Consider the following 13,219-nt stretch of genomic DNA (forward strand, 5'->3'; position numbering starts at 1 on the left):
GGGGGCCCCGGGCGGGGGGCCGGCCCGGCTCCAAAGAGGAGGCGGCGGCGGTGGCGGGGCCGGTCTTCGCCCGCCCGCCAGCCAGCCGGCCAGCTCCCAGAAGGCGGCGGCGGCGAGGCCGGTCCTTCCCCTACCGCCCGCCCTGCCCTGCCCATCTCCCTTCCCCCGCACGCAAGCCCGGTAGGTCGCAGAGCGTCTCCTGCGCACGCGCAGGAGACGCTCTTGCACTTTCAGGGGGATTTAAACATTCCCCCGAAATTTTTTTCAACTTTTTTTATTTTTGTGCACATGTGGGGACTGGCCCACGTGTGCACAAACCTCCCCCGCCCCCCCCAGCTGCCCCCGGAGCACTAATTTAGCGATCCGCACTCCGGGGGCAAGTTGGGAATTAGATATATAGATGGCACCTTTAACACCAACAAAGTTTTATTCAAGATGTGAGCTTTCGTTTGCACACACACTTCATCAGACATTGAAATGGAATTACAAACCCAATTCCCGAGCGGCTTGGGCTGTAGGTAAATGCTAAGGGAGAGACTTACTTTGCTGCTGGAAAGAGCCAGAAGACGGTAAAAGGACACAGGAACCTCAGCAAGCTAAGTAGAGCTCAGCAGAACACAGTTTAGACTCTGCTTCCTTTTCATGGGGCAGGGCCAGCCTTTGGGAAAGAGGAGCACCTGCACAGCAGAGGAGTTGTCTTTGACATATTGGGCCTAAAGGATCTAAAATGTCCTCCTGTCTTTACTGCAGAAATTACTTCACTAACAGTTCCCAAAAAAAGGGTTTATGGAACAATAAACCAGGCACTGACTTTTTGACACTGTGACTTTACACATTACCTGAAGTGCAGTGATTGCATCCATACTGCTCCAGTAATGTATAAAGCTTCCACATGATATGACTGTAATTGAAGTTTTGTGTAATACACCAGTGACCTTCCAAGAGGGTGGGTGTAACTAACTAACTGAACTAACTGGATGGTGGAAGCTTCAGGAGGAGAGGCAGCTACAGGGGCAGCGGGGATAATATGAACATATAGCAAAAAAAGGGGGAGACTCGTGCCCTTTCAAGCAAGATCTGCTGTTGGGAAGGGGAATAACACCAACATAACAACTTGTATCAAAGAAAGCAAAAAAGTCATTTGTTAGAGAGAGGAAAGCTGTTCCAGCACAGGGGAAGATGAAAACAAAGGAGTGACACAGGGAAATAAATGGGATAGTCTGAATTGGCAGATCAAGACATCAAAGAGAATTCCTTTTACACAAACAGGCCCTACTGTAGCTTCTACCTACTGTTGCAGCCCCAGCCTGTACATACCAAATGAAGCAACACACTCGATATTATCTACTCTTGAGTGGCAGTGGTTACTTAAAGTCTCAGGCAGAGATCCTTTGTATTTCCTACTTACTGCTTGAGCCTTTAACTGGATTCGTCAGTGACCAAGTAAAGCAAAAGGTTGAGAAAACAACATGATGACAAAAATGGAAATATACAAATAACGACCAATTCAATTGAGTCCACCAAGCACTAACACAGATAATTTAATATGAATAAGCGATGTGACTGTACTGATTATGTTTGCAGTGTAAGCAACTGATGAAGGCTGTTTGCTGAAATGCATATTACACTTTATTTTGTCTCACCGATTGAAATAGGTCACTATTTGTGTCTTGCAATATATATTGTTCTGTTGTTTTCTCAACCTTTTGGTTTACCCTACCTTTCTTGGTTGTGTATTTTTCCCTTCTTTTCCGGTGATATCAGCGATTAAAGCTGGGATCTTCATGGCCAGTGGGAAAAGACATGGGGCTGAGTCACACAATTCAATGTCTTTCTGGCTGTCATGAAGATTCTGGATCACACGTATACTTGGGGTTTCATGCTTTCCAAGTTCATGGGGACTCAAGTTGGGTAAGGACCATGGTGTGCTTTAGCCTCCGCCCACGACTGTTTTCCTGACCTGAAACAGACCTGGGGAGTTGCTGTTTGCTCCATCATAGTCATCAATACCCATAAGTCATCCAGTACCCATTGGAACAAACATTGTTCCTGAAGACTGTTTCAGGTCAGGAAAACTGTGTTGCGGAGGGCTGATGCCCCCACTTCAGATGCATTGCAATCCTAATCTGAATTGGGCCCCTTAATGCCTGGGAAGGATGGGGTTCTTAGTGTGATCCAAAGTTCTCATGATACCATAAGAACTTTGTATACTACGGACCAGTCCAAAGTCAAAAGCATTTTGGGCTGGTTAGCTGAGTTTCCAAAAGTATTGTTTACATAACTGCTAAAAGCAACCTCAACAGGTAAGGCCACACACATAAACAGTGTCTGCCCTTTTCTGTCATCCTCGCCTCACCTAACATATTTAGGTGGACTCATGGAATCAGGTTAAGTTTTAATCATTTTGAAAATCTGAAGGAGCCTCTCCAGGGAACCTTTCCAGGAAGTTCCTAGCTGGGACAAGTTACATTCTAAATGCAAACAAAATACAAACAAAGAACAGGCACAATGGCAAATGAATGCACAATGGATAGCATCATCTATCACATGAAAACTGCCTGCACTTCCCAAAATATAAGCAAATTTTGTCTCTAGTTTCCGCTCACATTTGCAACATTCCTGTTTCTTTTATCTCCCAACTTAAAAAGTGGGAATAAACGAACATATAGAAGAATTCACTGCAGTCTTCTAAGAATGGGGAAATATCTTGATTTAAAGGCTATAATTATGGAGAATGAAAATACTAGTGTATAATTCAGCTAGTTATCTGGCAAATGAAGTAAATGGAAAATTAATATATCAGTTCCAAGAAAAAGAATGTAGACATACATGTCAGGGGAAATTCAAAGATAACTAGCCCACTGAATCCCAGAGCCAGGAAGCAACATCGGGGGAAGGCCCTGGCCTTAATGTCCTGTTGTTGGCCCTCCAGAGGAACTGGTTGGCCACTGTGTGAGACAGGATGCTGGCCTAGATGGACCAATGGTCTGATCCAGAAGGGGTCTTCTTATGTTCTTAACTAAATAAGAAGTGGGAGCCCAAGTGGAACAGAAGGGCAGGGGATACGGAAAAAGACAAAAATCAAAACTGCTGGGCAAGAGCCCCATAAGGCCCCACCTACTTTCTAAAAAAACTTGGTAGGCTCCGAGAAAGGTGCTGATGAGCACCATGGCACCCATGGGCAACACACTGGGGACCCTTGATATACAGTCTCAAAACAATCTGGCTTGCTGCCCCTGTATCTGCCTCCTTTACCATTAGGAAGCACAGCTGTCCTTAGAGTCTCCCTCCAACATTACACTGGACTTTATCACACCCAAACCCACTGCTGAAAAGACTGTGCCACATGTCTACACCCAGGTCTTTAAAAGTAAAACAGAGCTCCTTTAAAACGAAAGACAAAAGCCCTTGAAGTCTGGAGCACAATAATATACGAAGAATAAAAAAGAATGTCTACAAAAATTGAGAACAGACGATTCTTTATGGAAAAGCGATCATTTTTTATGCAAAAATGCCATCTCTCGTGGAAGCTTCCAGATAAAATATGAGTTCTGTGGGGATTTATGAAGGTAAGGATGACTGTTTTGTGGGAGGCGAATGTTCTGAAATGAAGTACATTATTGTTTTCCTTGAATGAGCAGGATTGCTTGACATGTATCTTTTGCAACAGGCAAACCAAGGCTGTTGGGAGTGCCAAAGAAAGCAACACACTGGTTAGTTTTCTAAACTACTGACTTTTAAATGTACTACTGTGCAGAGAAGGTGAGGGTGGGGGCGAGAGAGAAGAGGGCCATAAGATAAAAAGCCACGAGGATGCTTTCCAGAGAGTGAGCTCACGGGCAGCTGCTTCTATAGGGAAAAATATTTTCCATCTACACATCACTTCTCCTTTATTACTGAAAGCAGATATGAGATATGTGGGCAGTCAAGCAGCATTCATTACTGTATTATAATCTCAGGCAAATAATCACCTGGGGGGGAGGAAACACTGTGTTCTTGACACCCTAGAATTCAATTAATCAGTAGAAAGCAACGGTGTGGATGGGGAGCAACTTGGCAGAAGGGAGTCTGTGGCTGCTAAATTAAACAACAGGGGGATTTGTGGGAAATGGAATTCTCAACAGGAAGGGTACATCAGGACACTTATTTGCTCTTCCCACTCCACACAGTTAAACAAGTTTGATGAGCCTGAGAAAGAGAAGAAATTCACAATGACTCAGGCCATGCCCTTCACCCCTCACTACGGAGCAGTCAATGATCTGCAGTGAGAATTGTGGAAAATACACTTATGGAAAACCACAGCCAGATCACTGGAAACACTCCCAGTGATTAACAGACCTGAGTGAGAAGCAGACTATTTGGTTTTTGAAAAGCTCAAGCAGCAGCTGTGCAGAGGGGAGTTGCTCCTAAAAGGACAGGAGGGAAACTGCACGATCCTGGGTCTACAGATTCAGTCTCACTGCCAAAGTGATGTAACTCAATAAGACTTCTCCTGTAGACAAGGGTGTCTGGAAATACTGTTTTCAACTCAGTGCTCAGAGGTATAACTTTCTCAGTAATGTCCTCAGTTTAGCATTTGCAACCATACTCAAGGACAGTAAAGACCAAATATTGTTTGCAAGCCACTTAGCGGCAATCAATTCTGCCAGTTTTTAGATGTTAAAAGATTTTTACTGTTCTATTTATAAAGGATAACATCATTTAGAAAAGATATCCATCTTTTTATTCTTAATGCCAGAAGATCAAGAGGTCAAAAAGTATCTGCTTGAACTATCTTCTGCTGGATGACAACAGTGCAATAATCATGGGGGGGGGGGGACCTGCCGTGTTAATTTCAGCCATAAAAAGCCCCCCTAAACAACGCAGCCTTACAGGCTTTTCTAAAGCTAGAAGGGAAGGCAATCCTCCCCGTATCTTCCATAAAATCATTCCAGAGAAATGAGAATAAGACTGAGAAAGTCTGCAATCAGGCTGATGCAGATCTGAGTCCTAATGGATGGCTGTTTTTTCAACATTCCTCTGTAATCACAGTATTTCCAGGTCACTGTAAACTTCGGTGTCTCACTGACCATGCATGCAGGATCAATTATTATTTGGGACAGGCTATCATCATCAAGGAGACCACAGATTTAGGGACTGGTCAAGAATGGCTGACAATATGTATTTTTTACAACCTGCAAGACTAGCAAACTTGAGTAATTTCAGCATCATTTCAAAGGCCAAGGAGTTTAGGGCAGTTTGTAAACAAACTGAATCTAATCTCTGTGTCTTTATCCCCTCCAGCATTTTAAACATGACATGTTGGACAAGTTGGGCTTCAGATAGTTCCTACAGGCAAGTCAAAGCATCACCCTACCCCACCCCATCTTGATCCTTGTCTAACAGCATGCTGACTTGAAGTGCTTATGAAATACTATTAGATTGGCTTTCGCTAATGAATTAGTGTCTCTTTCCACTCAGAACGCTCCTCAAATTGAATCTCAATCTATGGGATTTCCAACAAGGTATACTTTGTTCAACTCGTTCCCCTAGAATGCACCAGCACTACAGGCATGTTTAAAATGCTGGGCATGTTCATTTCCATGACTGCATGATTTAGGTATCCAGGGAAATATACTGTCATAGTTTTCATAAGACTCTTGCTTTCCATCAAGGAAAATGGGATTGCACTTGCCTGTAATCACTGAGCATCAAGTGATCATTGCAGGCACATGTGGGGACTGTGCAATTGCAGGCCAGATGTGGAGGAGAGCTAGCAAGCGTTAATAAAAGTTTCCAGAGACCAACAGAGCTCCCCCTCCCCTCCATCTCCAGTGTAGCCTTTCCCACCCAAAGGGTCACGTGATGGGGGCAATGTTCCCTCTAAGTCGTGGAGTCTTGTGAGCAAAAATTCTGCTTTGTGAGCTTCTGGCATTAAAGTTGTGAGCAAATGATTTGGCTACTGCATAAATTAGTTTGCTCCGGAGCCATCCTTCTTGAGCTAAGACAAAAGTGTGTGAGCCGGAGGCTAAAAAACTGTGAGCTAGCTCACACTAACTCAGCTTAGAGGGAACACTGGATGGGGGAGGAGTGAGCACTCTTCCCCCAGTTCTCCCTTTGCCGCTATAAGGAGCCAGGTTCACTGGAGCAGCCCACAGCGGGAAAAGGAGGGAGGGATGTGTGCCTGCGCAGGAGACCGACTTTTTCTACGGCAGTTCTGAAGCCAACAATGTTGCTGTTGATTTTTCAACTGGATTCAATGTCAAGGGAGCTGGTACTGAGGCTACTGACAGGTCTCTCAGACATTTATCAGAAGGGGCCCATTTCCCCCTGGTCAATTCTGGGGCACCCAAAGCTTTCTCCCACTAGGCTGCTTTGAGCCTAGCTGCCCTCCCTTCTCTGGCCTTTGGTGTGAGGCAGTGGCAGGCCAGGCACAAGGTGGTATTATGCTCTTCACCCAGACATAATAGGCACAATTTGTGATCATCGTTTGGAGCGACTTTGTCTCCACACTCCTTGCACTTTTAAAATACTGCCATCCTACCCTCTCTGTTGATATCTCAAAGAAAGAAAAGGCCTCAAGACAATCTTGATTGAACAGGTTGCTGAAGCTTGTCCTCGCCATACAGCAGCAAGAAGAGAACTGAGGGAAGAGTGCTTGCTCCGCCTCGTCATGCAACCTTTTGGGTGGGAAAGGTTACACTGGAGACAGATGGGAGTGGGAGCACTCTTGGACTCTGGAAACTTCTATTAAAGCATGCTAGCTCTTCTCCACAGCTGTCCTGTGACTGCGCAGTCCCCATGTGGGATTGCATAGAAGCCACAAAGATGATCATGTTTTTCTCAGATCCTTGGATATGTTCTTCAGTGATTCAGGCATCTTTGGAAAAGCATACTGAAGGATTCGGCAATTCTCAAATGCAAAATGGGTAACTTTTAATGGGATATATATTTAACATTACATTTTGCTACCTCCGATATGCACACGTGACCTTGAGGTGAAACCATTCCCTCCTGAAACAGCAGAAATAGCAGGTAAAGAAAGGGGTGGATGGCTCCTTGGAGGAAGAAGCAGTGGGGAGGGAATCCAGACTTTCCATTCCACTCCACCAGCTGGCTCTGTTCCATCTCAAGCTCATCATCCCTGCCATGGTAGCCCCAGACTCTTGAACGCCGTAAGCCTGCAAACAGACAGTCAGTGAATCACCATGATGCTGGCACTCAAAGATGAAGGACACAGTCCTCTTGGCAGGCCAGACAGAGACTGGGGCTGTAAGAAGAAGTGAAAGCACAGAGAAGTCCTCATACATGGCCATGCTGCCTTTTCTTTCTTTCTATAAAACCCGTGAAAAGGAACACTTGGCTTCTCCCCATTTAGTTATTCCTTGAAAATTCTTCCCTAAAGACTCCAGCAGGCAATACATGTTTCATGTGGTAAAATGAGTGAAGCAGATCATGCATGATCATCAAAGGTCTAGAATACCACTAACAGAATATTAACCAAAAACAATGCTACTGTCTGCCACCAGCAATATGTTTTCTTGAGGCATACTATAATTGGCACGATCAAGCATCAAGGCCCTGTGTGTAAATATTTCTTCCTCCTTCCCCCACAAAAAACTTCAGTGCTTTGATAAGAAAACCAGAAAAGAAAAAGTACTGCTTTGGCTCTAGCAGATTTTCTTCATTACAACCTTTTCCACATCAGTTTGCAATGTTGCAACACACTAAATCAAACACAGGACACTAAGAAAGAGCAACTTATCAATTTTCCATTGACTGGTTAAACCTCTAAAACACTGTGTCAGCAGACTGCAAAACCAGAGGCACAATTTTCAAAAGGTTACCTCAGAGTCAGAAAAAGAAGCCAAAAAGTCTGTGGTTTTGTAGGTTTATAGAAATTTGGATGAAGTTTTCCATGAATGAAAGGGCAGGAAAACCTTTCTACTGAGATGAATCAACACTCTGGTTAGTCTTGGTAGAGTTGGAGTATTTTAATGGCAAAATGAGGGTGGATTTTTGCCAAGCTAACAAGAATGAGTGACATGTATACATAATGCCACCCCGGAGACCAAATGAATGGGATCAGTCAGAAGAAAGTGTGAAGACTAAATTATGAACTTGCTTTAGTCTAGGGCCATCCAACTAAAAAAACAACACTAATAAGAAGAAACATTATACATGTAAACATGTAACAAGAAATAAGGCAAACTCCAAAGACTATTGCAGTGTTTCTGAATATGCTGTATTATTAATTTCCAGTGTTCATTAGATTATAAGGAAATTTATTATCTATTAAATCATATTTTTGTTCATGAATCTAGCCTAAGCATTTTTCCTGAAAGCAGATCTGCTATTGAAAATAAAGATATATCCACTGTGTGGCCTGTATCAAGCCACTATCCCAGAAGGTAACTTCTTGTATAACTTTACCTGACCCACGTTTTCAAACACATACTGAGAACAAGACAAGAGATTTGCATCTATGCAACCTGAGAACTGTCAGGTATACACATTTATAATTCCCAGACATGTGTTCTGTTGAGTGATTTCCAAGCAATCTGCATACAAAGATTCTCATCTACTGGCTGCTTTCCAATACATGGCTTGAACTTGTTTGGAGACTGATGGAGAAAAGATTCTGGACACCACCTCCACAAGTTCCTAGCGTGTTCTACAGGAATGCTTTAAGCTCAGTCAAAACAGTTACCTTGTGTAGAAATGTGAATCACAAAGCTACACAAATCTACAGAAAGGAAATAATTGAGCACTGGTCTTGGGATGCATTTATCAGGGTTGGAGGACTCCACTAACATTCATGGAATTAATGCCAATTAATTGTGAAATGATCATGATTGCTTCCTGAGAGTCTTGCACAGAATGCTATGGCAATGTGCCCAATGCTCGAGAGCTTATGAAGTTGCCTTCACTATTATACTTTTTTAAAAAATAATAATAAAATGAGGCCCATTATGATTTCCTGAAAGATGCATGTGTCATGCCCACACTACAGATTTAAGAATTGGCTTATTTATCATGGCAGTCCCACTGGAAACCACAGAATCTGTATTTATGTATGGGAGCTAGGGGTCATTAACAATTCCCAACCCAAATGCCCAGGGTTCCACAAGAAAAGCTGCAGCAGTTACAGGGGTTTCAATAAAATTTTTGGTAGTATAGCTGTGCCCATTATTATGTGGCCCTTTCCCACTGGGGTCTGCTTTGCTGTAGCCTCTGGCCAACACTGAATTAGAAACATAATATAACCATAAGAAATTACAGGGCTAAAAGTAAGCATTTTATGAGATGAGGTATTTAAGTTTAAGCTCATGATTTCCAATAAATACATAGAATTACTTCAGCTGTTGAAATCTTGGAAATGAGATCATAAGATGCTTTTGGAAGGACAGTCATCAGAGAAGCTATGTAAAGGAGAGATAAGAGAATTATCTATTTTTAGACAGCTAACTTTGCAGTTTCCAATGCAGCTTCTTTAAAACAAAGAAGATGCTTCCCCTAAGTTACAGAAATTTGTTCTACTTATTGTCAATGAATTTGGAGCAAAACAAATTCATACAAAGAATTTTTTAAAAACTTGTAACTTTCCCCTTGTGGCCAGCATGTACCTTTCAAAGCAATTAATTATACAGTGTGTATATTAGATAAGCTACTTCCATCAGTGGAAATTTGTCAAATGAAATCACAAATTGGAAAGAAATTGCAGCACTTTAAAAGTAACCAAGCCCATAATATCAGCCATTTGTCATGCAATGTTTAGTGCTACCTGTAACAAAATATTTCATTCTGATCCAGATGCTGGCTTGGTTTCTTTGCAATTGGCAAAAATATTTTTCCCCACTTATTTAAGTGAGGAATCTAAAGCAATGCACTCCAGAGAGCCAGTTTGGTGTAGTGGTTAGGAGCATGGACTCTTAATCTGGAAGAACCAGGGTTGATTCTACACTTGCTGGTGTGATCTTGGGTCAGTTACAAGTTCTTTCAGAGCTGTTCTCTCAGGAGCATTTCTCAAAAGAGCTCTCTCAACTCCACCTACCTCTGTTGTGGGGAGGGTGTCTGTTTTGGGTAGTGAAAGGCAGGGTACAAATCCAACCACCACTTCCTCCTCTTTTTCATATAACTTGATGACAAAGTCCATACATAAACTGATCCTTCAAGTTTACTAATGCCCCAATTCCATGACTCACTATGCTGGCTAAATAAGCGTGTAAGATTATGGAAACTGCTGTTAGGCTGTCAGTGTCACACCACAACAGGCTGCAAAGGGTAATGCTACTTTGTCAGCAATGGTCACTGTTGCCAGATGTAGCACCCAGGCAATAAGGGAGCTGTAAGTAGATCAAGACTGGAAATAGCCTGTATAGCAGTGGTGGCGAACCTATGGCACGGGTGCCAGAGGTGGCACTCAGAGCCCTCTCTGTGGGCACGCGTGCCATCGGCCCAGCCAGGCCCAGACCATCATTAAAGTGTCGAATTCTCTGCCAAATAATTTTAAGTAAATGAAAGCATTTGGGATTGCTTTCCTTACTTTGTTTGGATCATCTTAAGTTAATGTATGAGTTGTTTTTTCTAAAGTAAAACCTCAGTATTCAGGTAAAATTGCCGTGTTGGCACTTTGCGATAAATAAGTGGGTTTTGGGTTGCAGTTTGGGCACTCAGTCTCTAAAAGGTTTGCCATCACTGCTGTATAGTATTCTTGAGAATAGTTGGACAACACTTTTATTCATCTGATATACAGGAAGAAAAAATGTAATGGGAATAAAACTGAAAGGCAGAACGGCAGAATGCTTTGCCTCTTCTCCTATTGTATAAGACCACCACAGCTCTCATTTTGAGTTCAAGCAGCATTTTCAGTGCTTCTGCAATTCCACACATCTATAGGAAGAAGGTGTACAAAAAACTGAGAATAGTCTGGTAAACAACTGTTCACTCTTGTACTGGACCAAACAGATCAGGGGTGGGAGGGAAGAGGCATAAGATACAATATTATAGCTCTCTCAAGTGAGGCCTATAGGCAAGCACACCAAACATTCTGGCAAAGGCAAACAGTTGTTTAATCTGTCTCCATCATTACTAGGGTTGCAATGTTTGATCAAACCTTTTTGCTTGTTTTCAATAGGGGAATGAAAAACAATGTAAGGCAGGTGACACCTTAGAAGAGGTCTTCTCGCATTTCCCTAACACCAGAGGGAATGCCAATGCTGAGATGGTACCCGTTGTAAGATGTGTGAATAATGTTTAAAACATAAAAACAGCTTACTCATGCATTTGTAGTCAGTTAAAATCTATATGATTTTTAAATGGGGTCAAAATCCTAATTCTCACCATGGAACAAAAAAGCCTGAAGAGGCATACAACTTCTAACATTGATTAAGATGGTGAGAAGAACCTAACAAAAAGTTCATATATTGCTTCTACAAGTTGTAATGAGAGACAGCTACCTATTCATGTGTTAGAACAGTAATCAGAGGGAAGTTTCATGGTACCACATTTAAACACTGTTTCGAAAATGGAACTTCTTACATTCTGCTTGAAAACAAAGATTGGAAGATAGAGGTGAAGCAGGCAAGAACATTTCAAAATATCGTTCCCTGAAGCAAAGTATTCTTCTTCAGAATAATTAATGACTAATATTCTGCATGTTAAAACATACAGGCTTTCCCAAGAACGTGCCATGGAAATCAACAGGCTGATGGAACAGTGTTAACTCAACCATAACAAATACCTTTTAAGTAAGTGATCTACAGAATGCAAATTCCACAGCAGCTGTTTTGCTGGTGGACTTTGGAAGGGGGAAAAGAACAAGAATCCAAGGATAATGAGTGAAACTGATTTTTAAAAGATTATACTTTTAAATGCAAAAGTGAACAAGAAACTTTGAAGGTATAACAAATAACATTAACACTTAATAAGAAAAATTATCTGTGGTAAAACAACTGAGATGTAGCACAGCTTCCATTTCTCAAAGGATAGATTCAAACTGAAAAAATGCAAGTGGAAAAAAGGAGGAACATAAGAGTACATTCTGTCAAGTCAAGATTTGATGAGTGCTCCCACCGGAAGTCCTGCCTCCCTGAGGGGGGCCGTGCTGGTAGGGGAGGGCTGAGGGGGCGGCCACAGGCCGCCCCTCCCCCTGGGCTGGCGTGGCGAGGAAAAAAATGGCTGCTTGAAGCACATGGCTGCTTTGGAAACGTGTTTGGGGCCAAGGAAGAGGCTTGTGGCTGGAGAGTGCTTTGAAACGTGTTTTGGGGGGTCTGGGACATGTGTTTGTGGCTGGAGTTTTCTGAAAGGTGTTTTTTGACCCCTTTGGGAGGCAAAGGCTGGTTTTTTGTGGCCGGAGATTTTCTGAAAACTGTGAAATGTGCTTTTTACACTGTGGGGTGGCCGCAGGCTGTGGCTGGAGACCCTGCGGAGCTCCAGGGACCCCCACCCCCCACCATGCATGCCCCCTCCCTCTGTAACCCCAAGGTAGAGAGAGAGAGCTCTGTCTTAGCGCAGACTGCCCAACACAGCTCTGTAACCCAGAGCCCCCCCTGAGAGCCAAAAGCAGTTTGTTTGCCGCTGCAAAGGGAAAAGTTCTATGTACAGACTCTGTAACCCCCAAAAACTTACTGCAGACTCCCCCAGCCCCCTGAGACAGAGTCCTGTAGACCTTTGTACCCCCAGGCAGACCCCAGCCCCCTTCCTCCCTCTGCAAGCAGAGCCAGCCAAGCCCCAGCCCCCTGAGACAGAGACCTGTAGACCTCTGTACCCCCAGGCAGACCCCAGACCCCTTCCTCCCTCTGCAAGCAGAGCCAGCCAAGCCCCAGAGCACACACACACAGGAAACTCTAGCTGTTGTTAACTCCAAACAGCCCCACACCAAGCAGCCCCACAGTTCTAGCAACAAGAGGGAAAAAGCTGATTCACACAAGCACTTTCAAACAATAGTTTTCAACTTACCACAGTTCCCCCAGCCCTATATTTTAATCCCTAAAAACCACACAATGGAGAGGAGTTTTAGAAGCAAAGAATGGGGCAAGCGGCTTGAACGCAGGACTGTTCTCTCTGGAGAAAGCTGGCTGCGCGGGGGAGGAGCAGGGAGGGTGGGATTAAGGTTCCCTGCCAATGACAAGGGACTTTTGCAACCACGGCAAATATCACTCCTCCACCCCCTCCTTCTCCTTCCTCCCTCCCTGCGGGCTGTCACTCAGCCCCACTCCCCCACCCAGCTCCTTGAGAC

General features: G+C 43.5%; 1 protein-coding gene across 2 annotated transcripts in view; it reads right to left on the reverse strand.

The window, feature by feature from the left end:
- RALGPS1 (Ral GEF with PH domain and SH3 binding motif 1) overlaps positions 1-13,219 on the reverse strand; it is a 347,217-nt gene that overhangs the window by 127,820 nt on the left and 206,178 nt on the right. The gene's annotated exons all lie outside the window — the stretch shown is intronic.

This window comes from Gekko japonicus, unplaced genomic scaffold, assembly GCF_001447785.1.
Source record: "Gekko japonicus isolate JY-2015 unplaced genomic scaffold, Gekko_japonicus_V1.1 scaffold22, whole genome shotgun sequence".
Classification (NCBI taxonomy): domain Eukaryota; kingdom Metazoa; phylum Chordata; class Lepidosauria; order Squamata; family Gekkonidae; genus Gekko; species Gekko japonicus.